Source organism: Phalangium opilio, unplaced genomic scaffold (assembly GCF_054372755.1).
Source record: "Phalangium opilio isolate 3A_F unplaced genomic scaffold, DU_Popi_V2 ptg000329l_1, whole genome shotgun sequence".
Classification (NCBI taxonomy): Eukaryota; Metazoa; Arthropoda; class Arachnida; order Opiliones; family Phalangiidae; genus Phalangium; species Phalangium opilio.
In genome coordinates, this window is record NW_028324226.1 from 11,269,472 (window position 1) to 11,284,552 (window position 15,081).

Here is a 15,081-nt window from a genome sequence, read left to right on the forward strand (position 1 = left end):
AAGCCCAAATATTAAATGGTCGTCAGGTATTGTGGAAAAACCTCGACTTTTTACGTCACATCTGAGACATCACAACACCGCTCCCGGGTACGCTCGAACCACCAACCTTTTGAATAACAGTTGAGCGCGCTAACCATTGCGCCACGGAAGCCCAAAAATTAAATGTTCGTCAGGTATTGTGGAAAAACCTCGACTTTTTACGTCACATCTGAGACCTCACAACACCGCTCCCGGATGGGCACGAACCACCAACCTTTCGGTTCATAGCCGAACGCGTTAACCAATGCGCCACGGAAACCCAAAAATTCAATGGTCGTCAGGTATTGTGGAAAAACTTTGGTTTTTACGTTACATTTGAGATCCCACAACACCGGTCCCGGGTGGGCTCGAACCACCAACCTATTGGTTAAGTGCTGAACGCGATAACCATTGCGCCACGGAAGCCCAAAAAATTAAATGCTCGTCAGGTATTGTGTAAAAACCTTGACTTTTTACGTCACATCTGAGACCTCACAACACCGCTCCCGGATGGGCTCGAACCACCAACCTTTCGATTAACAGCTGAAAGCGCTAACCATTGCGCCACGGAAGCCCAAAAATTCAATGTTCGTCAGGTATTGTGGAAAAACTCTGACATTTTATGTTACATCTGAGACGTCACAACACCGCTCCCGGGAGGGCTGAAACCACCAGTCTTTTGAATAGCAGCTGAACGCGCCAAACATTGCCCCACGGAAGCCCAAAAATTAAATGGTCGTCCGGTATTGTGGATAAACTTTGACTTTTTACGTAACATCTGAGACCTCATAGCACCGCTCCCGGGTGTGCTCGAACCACCAGCCTTTCTGTTAACAGCCGAACGCGCTAACGATTGCGCCACGGAAGCCCCAAAATTAAATGGTCGTCCGGTATTGTGGAAAAACCTGGACTTTTTACGTCACATCTGAGGCGTCACAACACCGCTCCCGGATGGGCTCGAACCACCAACCTATTGGTTAACAGCCGAACGCGCTAACCATTGAGCCACGGAAGCTCAGAAATTAAATGGTTTTCACGTATTGCGGAAAAGTTTTGACTTTTTACGCTACATCTGAGACCCCACAACACCTCTCTCGGGTGGGCTCGAACCTTCAACCTTTCGATTAACAGCTGAACGCGCTAATCATTGCGCCACGGACCCCCAAAAATTAAATGGTCGTCAGGTATTGTGGAAAAACATTGGCTTTCTACGTTACGTTTGAGATCCCACAACACCGCGCCCGGGTGGGCTCGAACCACCAACCTATTGGTTAACAGCCGAACGCCCTAACCATTGCGCCACGGAAGCCCAAAAATTAAATGATCGTCAGGTATTGTGGAAAAACTTTGGCTTTCTACGTTACATTTGAGACCCCACAACGCCGCTCCCGGGTGGGCTCGAACCACTAACCTATTGGTTAACAGCCGAACGCGCTAACCATTGAGCCACGGAGGCTCAGAAATTAAATGGTTGTCACGTATTGTGGAAACGTTTTGACTTTTTACGCTACATCTGAGACCCCACAGCACCTCTCCCGGGTGGGCTCGAACCACCAACCTTTCGGTTAACAGCCGAACGCGTTAACCATTGCGCCACGGAAGCCCAAAAATTAAATGGTCGTCAGGTATTGTGGAAAAACTTAGGCTTTCTACGTTACGTTTGAGATCCCACAACGCCGCTCCCGGGTGGGCTCGAACCACTAACCTATTTGTTAACTGCAGAACGCGCTAACCATTGCGCCACGGAAGCCCAAAAATTAAATGCTCGTCAGGTATTGTGTAAAAACCTTGACTTTTTACGTCACATCTGAGACCTCACAACACCGCTCCCGGATGGGCTCGAACCACCAACCTATTGGTTAACAGCCGAAAGCGCTAACCATTGAGCCACGGAAGCTCAGAAATTAAATGGTTGTCACGTATTGTGGAAAAGTTTTGACTTTTTACGCTACATCTGAGACCCCACAACACCTCTCCCGGGTGGGCTCGAACCTTCAACCTTTCGAGTAAAAGCTGAACGCGCTAATCATTGCGCCACGGAAGCCCAAAAATTAAACGGTCGTCAGGTATTGTGGAAAAACATTGGCTTTCTACGTTACGTTTGAGATCCCACAACACCGCTCCCGGATGGGCTCGAACCACCAACCTATTGGTTAACAGCCGAACGCGCTAACCATTGAGCCACGGAAGCTCAGAAATTAAATGGTTTTCACGTATTGCGGAAAAGTTTTGACTTTTTACGCTACATCTGAGACCCCACAACACCTCTCTCGGGTGGGCTCGAACCTTCAACCTTTCGATTAACAGCTGAACGCGCTAATCATTGCGCCACGGACCCCCAAAAATTAAATGGTCGTCAGGTATTGTGGAAAAACATTGGCTTTCTACGTTACGTTTGAGATCCCACAACACCGCGCCCGGGTGGGCTCGAACCACCAACCTATTGGTTAACAGCCGAACGCCCTAACCATTGCGCCACGGAAGCCCAAAAATTAAATGATCGTCAGGTATTGTGGAAAAACTTTGGCTTTCTACGTTACATTTGAGACCCCACAACGCCGCTCCCGGGTGGGCTCGAACCACTAACCTATTGGTTAACAGCCGAACGCGCTAACCATTGAGCCACGGAGGCTCAGAAATTAAATGGTTGTCACGTATTGTGGAAACGTTTTGACTTTTTACGCTACATCTGAGACCCCACAGCACCTCTCCCGGGTGGGCTCGAACCACCAACCTTTCGGTTAACAGCCGAACGCGTTAACCATTGCGCCACGGAAGCCCAAAAATTAAATGGTCGTCAGGTATTGTGGAAAAACTTAGGCTTTCTACGTTACGTTTGAGATCCCACAACGCCGCTCCCGGGTGGGCTCGAACCACTAACCTATTTGTTAACTGCAGAACGCGCTAACCATTGCGCCACGGAAGCCCAAAAATTAAATGCTCGTCAGGTATTGTGTAAAAACCTTGACTTTTTACGTCACATCTGAGACCTCACAACACCGCTCCCGGATGGGCTCGAACCACCAACCTATTGGTTAACAGCCGAAAGCGCTAACCATTGAGCCACGGAAGCTCAGAAATTAAATGGTTGTCACGTATTGTGGAAAAGTTTTGACTTTTTACGCTACATCTGAGACCCCACAACACCTCTCCCGGGTGGGCTCGAACCTTCAACCTTTCGAGTAAAAGCTGAACGCGCTAATCATTGCGCCACGGAAGCCCAAAAATTAAACGGTCGTCAGGTATTGTGGAAAAACATTGGCTTTCTACGTTACGTTTGAGATCCCACAACACCGCGCCCGGGTGGGCTCGAACCACCAACCTATTGGTTAACAGCCGAACGCCCTAACCATTGCGCCACGGAAGCCCAAAAATTAAATGATCGTCAGGTATTGTGGAAAAACTTTGGCTTTCTACGTTACATTTGAGATCCCACAACGCCGCTCCCGGGTGGGCTCGAACCACTAACCTATTGGTTAACAGCCGAACGCGCTAACCATTGAGCCACGGAGGCTCAGAAATTAAATGGTTGTCACGTATTGTGGAAACGTTTTGACTTTTTACGCTACATCTGAGACCCCACAGCACCTCTCCCGGGTGGGCTCGAACCACCAACCTTTCGGTTAACAGCCGAACGCGCTAGCCATTGCGCCATGGAAGCCCAAAAATTAAAGTTCGTCAGGTATTGTGGAAAAACCTTGACTTTTTACGTCACATCTGAGACCTCACAACACCGCTCCCGGATGGGCTCGAACCACCAACCTATTGGTTAACAGCCGAACGCGCTAACCATTGAGCCACGGAAGCTCAGAAATTAAATGGTCGTCACGTATTGTGGAAAAACTTTGGCTTTCTACGTTACATTTGAGATCCTACAACACCGCTCCCGGGTGGGCTCGAACCACCAACCTATTGGTTAACAGCCGAACGCGTTAACCATTGCGCCACGGAAGCCCAAAAATTAAATGGTCGTCAGGTATTGTGGAAAAACTTAGGCTTTCTACGTTACGTTTGAGATCCCACAACGCCGCTCCCGGGTGGGCTCGAACCACTAACCTATTTGTTAACTGCAGAACGCGCTAACCATTGCGCCACGGAAGCCCAAAAATTAAATGCTCGTCAGGTATTGTGTAAAAACCTTGACTTTTTACGTCACATCTGAGACCTCACAACACCGCTCCCGGATGGGCTCGAACCACCAACCTATTGGTTAACAGCCGAAAGCGCTAACCATTGAGCCACGGAAGCTCAGAAATTAAATGGTTGTCACGTATTGTGGAAAAGTTTTGACTTTTTACGCTACATCTGAGACCCCACAACACCTCTCCCGGGTGGGCTCGAACCTTCAACCTTTCGAGTAAAAGCTGAACGCGCTAATCATTGCGCCACGGAAGCCCAAAAATTAAATGGTCGTCAGGTATTGTGGAAAAACATTGGCTTTCTACGTTACGTTTGAGATCCCACAACACCGCGCCCGGGTGGGCTCGAACCACCAACCTATTGGTTAACAGCGGAACGCCCTAACCATTGCGCCACGGAAGCCCAAAAATTAAATGATCGTCAGGTATTGTGGAAAAACTTTGGCTTTCTACGTTACATTTGAGATCCCACAACGCCGCTCCCGGGTGGGCTCGAACCACTAACCTATTGGTTAACAGCCGAACGCGCTAACCATTGAGCCACGGAGGCTCAGAAATTAAATGGTTGTCACGTATTGTGGAAACGTTTTGACTTTTTACGCTACATCTGAGACCCCACAGCACCTCTCCCGGGTGGGCTCGAACCACCAACCTTTCGGTTAACAGCCGAACGCGCTAGCCATTGCGCCATGGAAGCCCAAAAATTAAAGTTCGTCAGGTATTGTGGAAAAACCTTGACTTTTTACGTCACATCTGAGACCTCACAACACCGCTCCCGGATGGGCTCGAACCACCAACCTATTGGTTAACAGCCGAACGCGCTAACCATTGAGCCACGGAAGCTCAGAAATTAAATGGTCGTCACGTATTGTGGAAAAACTTTGGCTTTCTACGTTACATTTGAGATCCTACAACACCGCTCCCGGGTGGGCTCGAACCACCAACCTATTGGTTAACAGCCGAACGCGTTAACCATTGCGCCACGGAAGCCCAAAAATTAAATGGTCGTCAGGTATTGTGGAAAAACATTGGCTTTCTACGTTACGTTTGAGATCCCACAACACCGCGCCCGGGTGGGCTCGAACCACCAACCTATTGGTTAACAGCCGAACGTGCTAACCATTGCGCCACGGAAGCCCAAAAATAAAATGGTCGTCAGGTATTGTGGAAAAACTTTGGCTTTCTACGTTACATTTGAGATCACACAACACCGCTCCCGGATGGGCTCGAACCACCAACCTATTGGTTAACAGCCGAACGCGCTAACCATTGAGCCACGGAAGCTCAGAAATTAAATGGTTGTCAGGTATTGTGGAAAACCTTGACTTTTTACGTCACATCTGAGACCTCACAACACCGCTCCCGGATGGGCTCAAACCACCAAATGTAACGTAGAAAGACAAAGTTTTTCCACAATACCTGACGACCATTTAATTTTTGGGCTTCCGTGGCGCAATGGTTAGCACGTTCGGCTGTTAACCAATAGGTTGGTGGTTCGAGCCCACCCGGGCGCGGTGTTGTGGGATCTCAAACGTAACGTAGAAAGCCAATGTTTTTCCACAATACCTGACGACCATTTAATTTTTGGGCTTCCGTGGCGCAATGATTAGCGCGTTCAGCTTTTACTCGAAAGGTTGAAGGTTCGAGCCCACCCGGGAGAGGTGTTGTGGGGTCTCAGATGTAGCGTAAAAAGTCAAACCCTTTCCACAATACGTGACAACCATTTAATTTCTGAGCTTCCGTGGCTCAATGGTTAGCGCTTTCGGCTGTTAACCAATAGGTTGGTGGTTCGAGCCCATCCGGGAGCGGTGTTGTGAGGTCTCAGATGTGACGTAAAAAGTCAAGGTTTTTACACAATACCTGACGAGCATTTAATTTTTGGGCTTCCGTGGCACAATGGTTAGCGCGTTCTGCAGTTAACAAATAGGTTAGTGGTTCGAGCCCACCCGGGAGCGGCGTTGTGGGATCTCAAACGTAACGTAGAAAGCCAAAGTTTTTCACCAATACGTGACGACCATTTAATTTCTGAGCTTCCGTGGCTGAATGGTTAGCGCGTTCGGCTGTTAACCAATAGGTTGGTGGTTCGAGCCCATCCGGGAGCGGTGTTGTGAGGTCTCAGATGTGACGTAAAAAGTCAAGGTTTTTCCACAATACCTGACGAACTTTAATTTTTGGGCTTCCATGGCGCAATGGCTAGCGCGTTCGGCTGTTAACCGAAAGGTTGGTGGTTCGAGCCCACCCGGGAGAGGTGCTGTGGGGTCTCAGATGTAGCGTAAAAAGTCAAAACGTTTCCACAATACGTGACAACCATTTAATTTCTGAGCCTCCGTGGCTCAATGGTTAGCGCGTTCGGCTGTTAACCAATAGGTTAGTGGTTCGAGCCCACCCGGGAGCGGCGTTGTGGGATCTCAAATGTAACGTAGAAAGCCAAAGTTTTTCCACAATACCTGACGATCATTTAATTTTTGGGCTTCCGTGGCGCAATGGTTAGGGCGTTCCGCTGTTAACCAATAGGTTGGTGGTTCGAGCCCACCCGGGAGCGGCGTTGTGGGATCTCAAATGTAACGTAGAAAGCCAATGTTTTTCCACAATACCTGACGACCATTTAATTTTTGGGCTTCCGTGGCGCAATGATTAGCGCGTTCAGCTTTTACTCGAAAGGTTGAAGGTTCGAGCCCACCCGGGAGAGGTGTTGTGGGGTCTCAGATGTAGCGTAAAAAGTCAAAACTTTTCCACAATACGTGACAACCATTTAATTTCTGAGCTTCCGTGGCTCAATGGTTAGCGCTTTCGGCTGTTAACCAATAGGTTGGTGGTTCGAGCCCATCCGGGAGCGGTGTTGTGAGGTCTCAGATGTGACGTAAAAAGTCAAGGTTTTTACACAATACCTGACGAGCATTTAATTTTTGGGCTTCCGTGGCGCAATGGTTAGCGCGTTCTGCAGTTAACAAATAGGTTAGTGGTTCGAGCCCACCCGGGAGCGGCGTTGTGGGATCTCAAACGTAACGTAGAAAGCCTAAGTTTTTCCACAATACCTGACGACCATTTAATTTTTGGGCTTCCGTGGCGCAATGGTTAACGCGTTCGGCTGTTAACCAATAGGTTGGTGGTTCGAGCCCACCCGGGAGCGGTGTTGTAGGATCTCAAATGTAACGTAGAAAGCCAAAGTTTTTCCACAATACGTGACGACCATTTAATTTCTGAGCTTCCGTGGCTCAATGGTTAGCGCGTTCGGCTGTTAACCAATAGGTTGGTGGTTCGAGCCCATCCGGGAGCGGTGTTGTGAGGTCTCAGATGTGACGTAAAAAGTCAAGGTTTTTCCACAATACCTGACGAACTTTAATTTTTGGGCTTCCATGGCGCAATGGCTAGCGCGTTCGGCTGTTAACCGAAAGGTTGGTGGTTCGAGCCCACCCGGGAGAGGTGCTGTGGGGTCTCAGATGTAGCGTAAAAAGTCAAAACGTTTCCACAATACGTGACAACCATTTAATTTCTGAGCCTCCGTGGCTCAATGGTTAGCGCGTTCGGCTGTTAACCAATAGGTTAGTGGTTCGAGCCCACCCGGGAGCGGCGTTGTGGGATCTCAAATGTAACGTAGAAAGCCAAAGTTTTTCCACAATACCTGACGATCATTTAATTTTTGGGCTTCCGTGGCGCAATGGTTAGGGCGTTCCGCTGTTAACCAATAGGTTGGTGGTTCGAGCCCACCCGGGCGCGGTGTTGTGGGATCTCAAACGTAACGTAGAAAGCCAATGTTTTTCCACAATACCTGACGACCATTTAATTTTTGGGCTTCCGTGGCGCAATGATTAGCGCGTTCAGCTTTTACTCGAAAGGTTGAAGGTTCGAGCCCACCCGGGAGAGGTGTTGTGGGGTCTCAGATGTAGCGTAAAAAGTCAAAACTTTTCCACAATACGTGACAACCATTTAATTTCTGAGCTTCCGTGGCTCAATGGTTAGCGCTTTCGGCTGTTAACCAATAGGTTGGTGGTTCGAGCCCATCCGGGAGCGGTGTTGTGAGGTCTCAGATGTGACGTAAAAAGTCAAGGTTTTTACACAATACCTGACGAGCATTTAATTTTTGGGCTTCCGTGGCGCAAAAAATGTCATAGTTTTTCCACAATAACTGACGAACATTTAATTTCTGAACTTCCGTGGCTCAATGGTTAGCGCGTTCGGCTGTTAACCAATAGGTTGGTGGTTCGAGCCCATCTGGGAGCGGTGTTGTGAGGTCTCAGATGTAACGTAAAAAGTCAAACGTTTTCCACAATAACTGACGAACCGAAAGTTTGGTGGTTCGAGCCCATCCGGGAGCGTTTTGTGGTGTCTCAGATGTAACGTTAAAAGTCAGAGTTTTTCCACAATACCTGACGAACATTTAATTTTTGGGCTTCCGTGGCTCAATGGTTAGCGCGTTCGGCTGTTAACCAGTAAGTTGGTGGTTCGAGCCCACCCGAAACCGGTGTTGTGAGGTCTCAGATGTGGCGTAAAAAGTCAAGGTTTCTCCACAATACCTGACAACCATTTAATTACTGAGCTTCCGTGGCTCAATGGTTGGCGCGTTCGGCTGTTAACCGAAAGGTTGGTGGTTCGAGCCCACCCGAAACCGGTGTTGTGAGGTCTCAGATGTGGCGTAAAAAGTCAAGGTTTCTCCACAATACCTGACAACCATTTAATTACTGAGCTTCCGTGGCTCAATGGTTGGCGCGTTCGGCTGTTAACCGAAAGGTTGGTGGTTCGAGCCCATCCGGGAGCGGTGTTGTGAGGTCTCAGATGTGACGTAAAAGTCAAGAGTTTTCCACAATACCTGACGACCAATTAATATTTGGGCTTCCGTGGCGCAATGGTTAGTGCGTTCAGCAGTTAACCGAAAGGTGGGTGGTTCGAGCCCACCCGGGAGAGGTGTTGTGGGGTCTCAGATGTAGCGTAAAAAGTCAAAACTTTTCCACAATACGGGACAACCATTTAATTCCTGAGCTTCCGTGGCTCAATGGTTAGCGCGTTCGGCTGTTAACCAATAGGTTGGTGGTTCGAGCCCACCCGGGAGCGGTGTTGTGGGGTCTCAGATGTAGCATAAAAATTCAAAACTTTTCCACAATACGTGATAACCATTTAATTTCTGAGCTTCCCTGGCTTAATTGTTAGCGCGTTCGGCTGTTAACCAATAGGTTGGTGGTTCGAGCCCACCCGGGACCGGTGTTGTGGGATCTCAAATGTAACGTAAAAACCAAAGTTTTTCCACAATACCTGACGACCATTGAATTTTTGGGTTTCCGTGGCGCATTGGTTAGCGCAATCGGCTATGAACCGAAAGGTTGGTGGTTCGTGCCCATCCGGGAGCGGTGTTGTGAGGTCTCAGATGTGACGTAAAAAGTCGAGGTTTTTCCACAATACCTGACGAACATTTAATTTTTGGGCTTCCGTGGCGCAATGGTTAGCGCGCTCAACTGTTATTCAAAAGGTTGGTGGTTCGAGCGTACCCGGGAGCGGTGTTGTGATGTCTCAGATGTGACGTAAAAAGTCGAGGTTTTTCCACAATACCTGACGACCATTTAATATTTGGGCTTCCGTGGCGCAATGGTTAGCGCGTTCGGCTGTTAACCGAAAGGTTGGTGGTTCGAGCCCACCCGAAAGCGGTGTTGTGAGGTCTCAGATGTAACGTAAAATGTCATAGTTTTTCCACAATACCTGACGACCATTTAATATTTGGGCTTACGTGGCGCAATGGTTAGTGCGCTCAGCTGTTATTCAAAAGGTTGGTGGTCCGAGCCCCTCCGGGAGCGTTTTGTGGGGTCTCAGATGTAACGTAAAAAGTCAGACTTTCTCCACAATACCTGACAACCATTTAATTACTGAGCTTCCGTGGCTCAATGGTTAGCGCGTTCGGCTGTTAACCAATAGGTTGGTGGTTCGAGCCCATCCGGGAGCGGTGTTGTGAGGTCTCAGATGTAACGTAAAATGTCATAGTTTTGCCACAGCACCTGACGACCATTTAAATTTTGGGCTTCTGTGGCGCAATGGTTAGCGCGTTCAGCTATTATTCAAAAGACTGGTGGTTTGAGCCCTCCCGGGAGCGGTGCTGTGAGGTCTCAGATGTAACGTAAAATGTCAGAGTTTTTCCACAATAACTGACGAACATTTAATTTTTGGGCTTCCGTGGCGCAATGGTTAGCGCGTTCAGCAGTAAAACAATAGGTTGGTGGTTCGAGCCCACCCGGGAGCGGTGTTGTGGGATCTCAAATGTAACGTAAAAAGCCAAAGTTTTTTCACAATACCTGACGACCATTTAATTCTTGGGCTTCCGTTGCGCAATGGTTAGCGCGCTCAACTGTTATTCAAAAGGTTGGTGGTTCGAGCGTACCCGGGAGCGGTGTTGTGATGTCTCAGATGTGACGTAAAAAGTCGCGGTTTTTCCACAATACCTGACGACCATTTAATATTTGGGCTTCCGTGGCGCAATGGTTAGCGCGTTCGGCTGTTAACCGAAAGGTTGGTGGTTCGAGCCCACCCGAAAGCGGTGTTGTGAGGTCTCAGATGTAACGTAAAATGTCATAGTTTTTCCACAATACCTGACGAACATTTAATTTTTGGGCTTCCGTGGCTCAATGGTTAGCGCGTTCGGCTGTTAACCAGTAAGTTGGTGGTTCGAGCCCACCCGAAACCGGTGTTGTGAGGTCTCAGATGTGGCGTAAAAAGTCAAGGTTTCGCACAATACCTGACAACCATTTAATTACTGAGCTTCCGTGGCTCAATGGTTGGCGCGTTCGGCTGTTAACCGAAAGGTTGGTGGTTCGAGCCCACCCGAAACCGGTGTTGTGAGGTCTCAGATGTGGCGTAAAAAGTCAAGGTTTCTCCACAATACCTGACAACCATTTAAATACTGAGCTTCCGTGGCTCAATGGTTGGCGCGTTCGGCTGTTAACCGAAAGGTTGGTGGTTCGAGCCCATCCGGGAGCGGTGTTGTGAGGTCTCAGATGTGACGTAAAAGTCAAGAGTTTTCCACAATACCTGACGACCAATTAATATTTGGGCTTCCGTGGCGCAATGGTTAGTGCGTTCAGCAGTTAACCGAAAGGTGGGTGGTTCGAGCCCACCCGAGAGAGGTGTTGTGGGGTCTCAGATGTAGCGTAAAAAGTCAAAACTTTTCCACAATACGGGACAACCATTTAATTCCTGAGCTTCCGTGGCTCAATGGTTAGCGCGTTCGGCTGTTAACCAATAGGTTGGTGGTTCGAGCCCACCCGGGAGCGGTGTTGTGGGGTCTCAGATGTAGCATAAAAATTCAAAACTTTTCCACAATACATGATAACCATTTAATTTCTGAGCTTCCCTGGCTTAATTGTTAGCGCGTTCGGCTGTTAACCAATAGGTTGGTGGTTCGAGCCCACCCGGGACCGGTGTTGTGGGATCTCAAATGTAACGTAAAAACCAAAGTTTTTCCACAATACCTGACGACCATTGAATTTTTGGGCTTCCGTTGCGCAATGGTTAGCGCGCTCAACTGTTATTCAAAAGGTTGGTGATTCGAGCGTACCCGGGAGCGGTGTTGTGATGTCTCAGATGTGACGTAAAAAGTCGCGGTTTTTCCACAATACCTGACGACCAGTTAATATTTGGGCTTCCGTGGCGCAATGGTTAGCGCGTTCGGCTGTTAACCGAAAGGTTGGTATTTAGAGCCCACCCGAAAGCGGTGTTGTGAGGTCTCAGATGTAACGTAAAATGTCATAGTTTTTCCACAATAACTGACGAACATTTAATTTCTGAACTTCCGTGGCTCAATGGTTAGCGCGTTCGGCTGTTAACCAATAGGTTGGTGGTTCGAGCCCATCTGGGAGCGGTGTTGTGAGGTCTCAGATGTAACTTAAAAAGTCAAACGTTTTCCACAATAACTGACGAACCGAAAGTTTGGTGGTTCGAGCCCATCCGGGAGCGTTTTGTGGTGTTTCAGATGTAACGTGAAAAGTCAGAGTTTTTCCACAATACCTGACGAACATTTAATTTTTGGGCTTCCGTGGCTCAATGGTTAGCGCGTTCGGCTGTTAACCAGTAAGTTGGTGGTTCGAGCCCACCCGAAACCGGTGTTGTGAGGTCTCAGATGTAGCATAAAAATTCAAAACTTTTCCACAATACGTGATAACCATTTAATTTCTGAGCTTCCGTGGCTTAATTTTTAGCGCGTTCGGCTGTTAACCAATAGGTTGGTGGTTCGAGCCCACCCGGGACCGGTGTTGTGGGATCTCAAATGTAACGTAAAAACCAAAGTTTTTCCACAATACCTGACGACCATTGAATTTTTGGGTTTCCGTGGCGCATTGGTTAGCGCGTTCGGCTATGAACCGAAAGGTTGGTGGTTCGTGCCCATCCGGGAGCGTTTTGTGGTGTCTCAGATGTAACGTGAAAAGTCAGAGTTTTTCCACAATACCTGACGAACATTTAATTTTTGGGCTTGCGTGGCTCAATGGTTAGCGCGTTCGGCTGTTAACCAGTAAGTTTGTGGTTCGAGCCCACCCGAAACCGGTGTTGTGAGGTCTCAGATGTGGCGTAAAAAGTCAAGGTTTCTCCACAATACCTGACAACCATTTAATTACTGGGCTTCCGTGGCTCAATGGTTGGCGCGTTCGGCTGTTAACCGAAAGGTTGGTGGTTCGAGCCCATCCGGGAGCGGTGTTGTGAGGTCTCAGATGTGACGTAAAAGTCAAGAGTTTTCCACAATACCTGACGACCAATTAATATTTGGGCTTCCGTGGCGCAATGGTTAGTGCGTTCAGCCACGGCCAACTTAGATACTCGACAAGCTCGCCAATGAGGCCAGCCAAGTTTGATCCCCCTCTATGTTAACGAGCGTATGAGAAAAAACCTGAAAAAAATATGAAGCCGGGACAAAAAGAGACGAGCTAAAATTTTTTTATAATGTTAATCCTATGGGGCATGGTCCCGAGAGTGGATTCTATCAGCAATTAAGAGTCCTTTTTAAAATGTTTCCAATTTTTGTCAACTCTGGGTATTTTATGAGGCGTGAAGTAAGTTTAGAGCTTCATTTTGAACCTAATTTCATAATTTTACATAAATAATTTCACTTTCAATAAATTATTGTTACTAAGCCTTGGCCAAGGCTTAGTAACAATAATTTATTGAAAGTGAAATTATTTATGTAAAATTATGAAATTAGGTTCAAAATGAAGCTCTAAACTTACTTCACGCCTCATAAAATACCCAGAGTTGACAAAAATTGGAAACATTTTAAAAAGGACTCTTAATTGCTGATAGAATCCACTCTCGGGACCATGCCCCATAGGATTAACATTATAAAAAAATTTTAGCTCGTCTCTTTTTGTCCCGGCTTCATATTTTTTTCAGGTTTTTTCTCATACGCTCGTTAACATAGAGGGGGATCAAACTTGGCTGGCCTCATTGGCGAGCTTGTCGAGTATCTAAGTTGGCCGTGGCTGAACGCACTAACCATTGCGCCACGGAAGCCCAAATATTAATTGGTCGTCAGGTATTGTGGAAAACTCTTGACTTTTACGTCACATCTGAGACCTCACAACACCGCTCCCGGATGGGCTCGAACCACCAACCTTTCGGTTAACAGCCGAACGCGCCAACCATTGAGCCACGGAAGCTCAGTAATTAAATGGTTGTCAGGTATTGTGGAGAAACCTTGACTTTTTACGCCACATCTGAGACCTCACAACACCGGTTTCGGGTGGGCTCGAACCACAAACTTACTGGTTAACAGCCGAACGCGCTAACCATTGAGCCACGCAAGCCCAAAAATTAAATGTTCGTCAGGTATTGTGGAAAAACTCTGACTTTTCACGTTACATCTGAGACACCACAAAACGCTCCCGGATGGGCACGAACCACCAACCTTTCGGTTCATAGCCGAACGCGCTAACCAATGCGCCACGGAAACCCAAAAATTCAATGGTCGTCAGGTATTGTGGAAAAACTTTGGTTTTTACGTTACATTTGAGATCCCACAACACCGGTCCCGGGTGGGCTCGAACCACCAACCTATTGGTTAACAGCCGAACGCGCTAAAAATTAAGCCACGGAAGCTCAGAAATTAAATGGTTATCACGTATTGTGGAAAAGTTTTGAATTTTTATGCTACATCTGAGACCTCACAACACCGGTTTCGGGTGGGCTCGAACCACCAACTTACTGGTTAACAGCCGAACGCGCTAACCATTGAGCCACGGAAGCCCAAAAATTAAATGTTCGTCAGGTATTGTGGAAAAACTCTGACTTTTCACGTTACATCTGAAACACCACAAAACGCTCCCGGATGGGCTCGAACCACCAAACTTTCGGTTCGTCAGTTATTGTGGAAAACGTTTGACTTTTTAAGTTACATCTGAGACCTCACAACACCGCTCCCAGATGGGCTCGAACCACCAACCTATTGGTTAACAGCCGAACGCGCTAACCATTGAGCCACGGAAGTTCAGAAATTAAATGTTCGTCAGTTATTGTGGAAAAACTATGACATTTTACGTTACATCTGAGACCTCACAACACCGCTTTCGGGTGGGCTCTAAATACCAACCTTTCGGTTAACAGCCGAACGCGCTAACCATTGCGCCACGGAAGCCCAAATATTAACTGGTCGTCAGGTATTGTGGAAAAACCGCGACTTTTTACGTCACATCTGAGACATCACAACACCGCTCCCGGGTACGCTCGAATCACCAACCTTTTGAATAACAGTTGAGCGCGCTAACCATTGCGCAACGGAAGCCCAAAAATTCAATGGTCGTCAGGTATTGTGGAAAAACTTTGGTTTTTACGTTACATTTGAGATCCCACAACACCGGTCCCGGGTGGGCTCGAACCACCAACCTATTGGTTAACAGCCGAACGCGCTAACAATTAAGCCAGGGAAGCTCAGAAATTAAATGGTTATCATGTATTGTGGAAA

At 47.8% G+C, this 15,081-nt stretch overlaps 3 non-coding genes across 3 annotated transcripts; 1 reads left to right on the forward strand and 2 right to left on the reverse strand.

Moving 5' to 3' along the window:
- Positions 1–225: 225 nt before the first annotated feature.
- TRNAH-AUG (transfer RNA histidin (anticodon AUG)) lies at positions 226–298 on the reverse strand. The gene has a single exon. It is a non-coding gene; the product is annotated as a tRNA-His (tRNA).
- Positions 299–12,455: 12,157 nt separating this feature from the next.
- Positions 12,456–12,528, forward strand: TRNAH-AUG (transfer RNA histidin (anticodon AUG)). The gene has a single exon. It is a non-coding gene; the product is annotated as a tRNA-His (tRNA).
- A 1,472-nt stretch (positions 12,529–14,000) lies between these two features.
- TRNAH-AUG (transfer RNA histidin (anticodon AUG)) lies at positions 14,001–14,073 on the reverse strand. The gene has a single exon. It is a non-coding gene; the product is annotated as a tRNA-His (tRNA).
- Between the last annotated feature and the right edge of the window lie 1,008 nt (positions 14,074–15,081).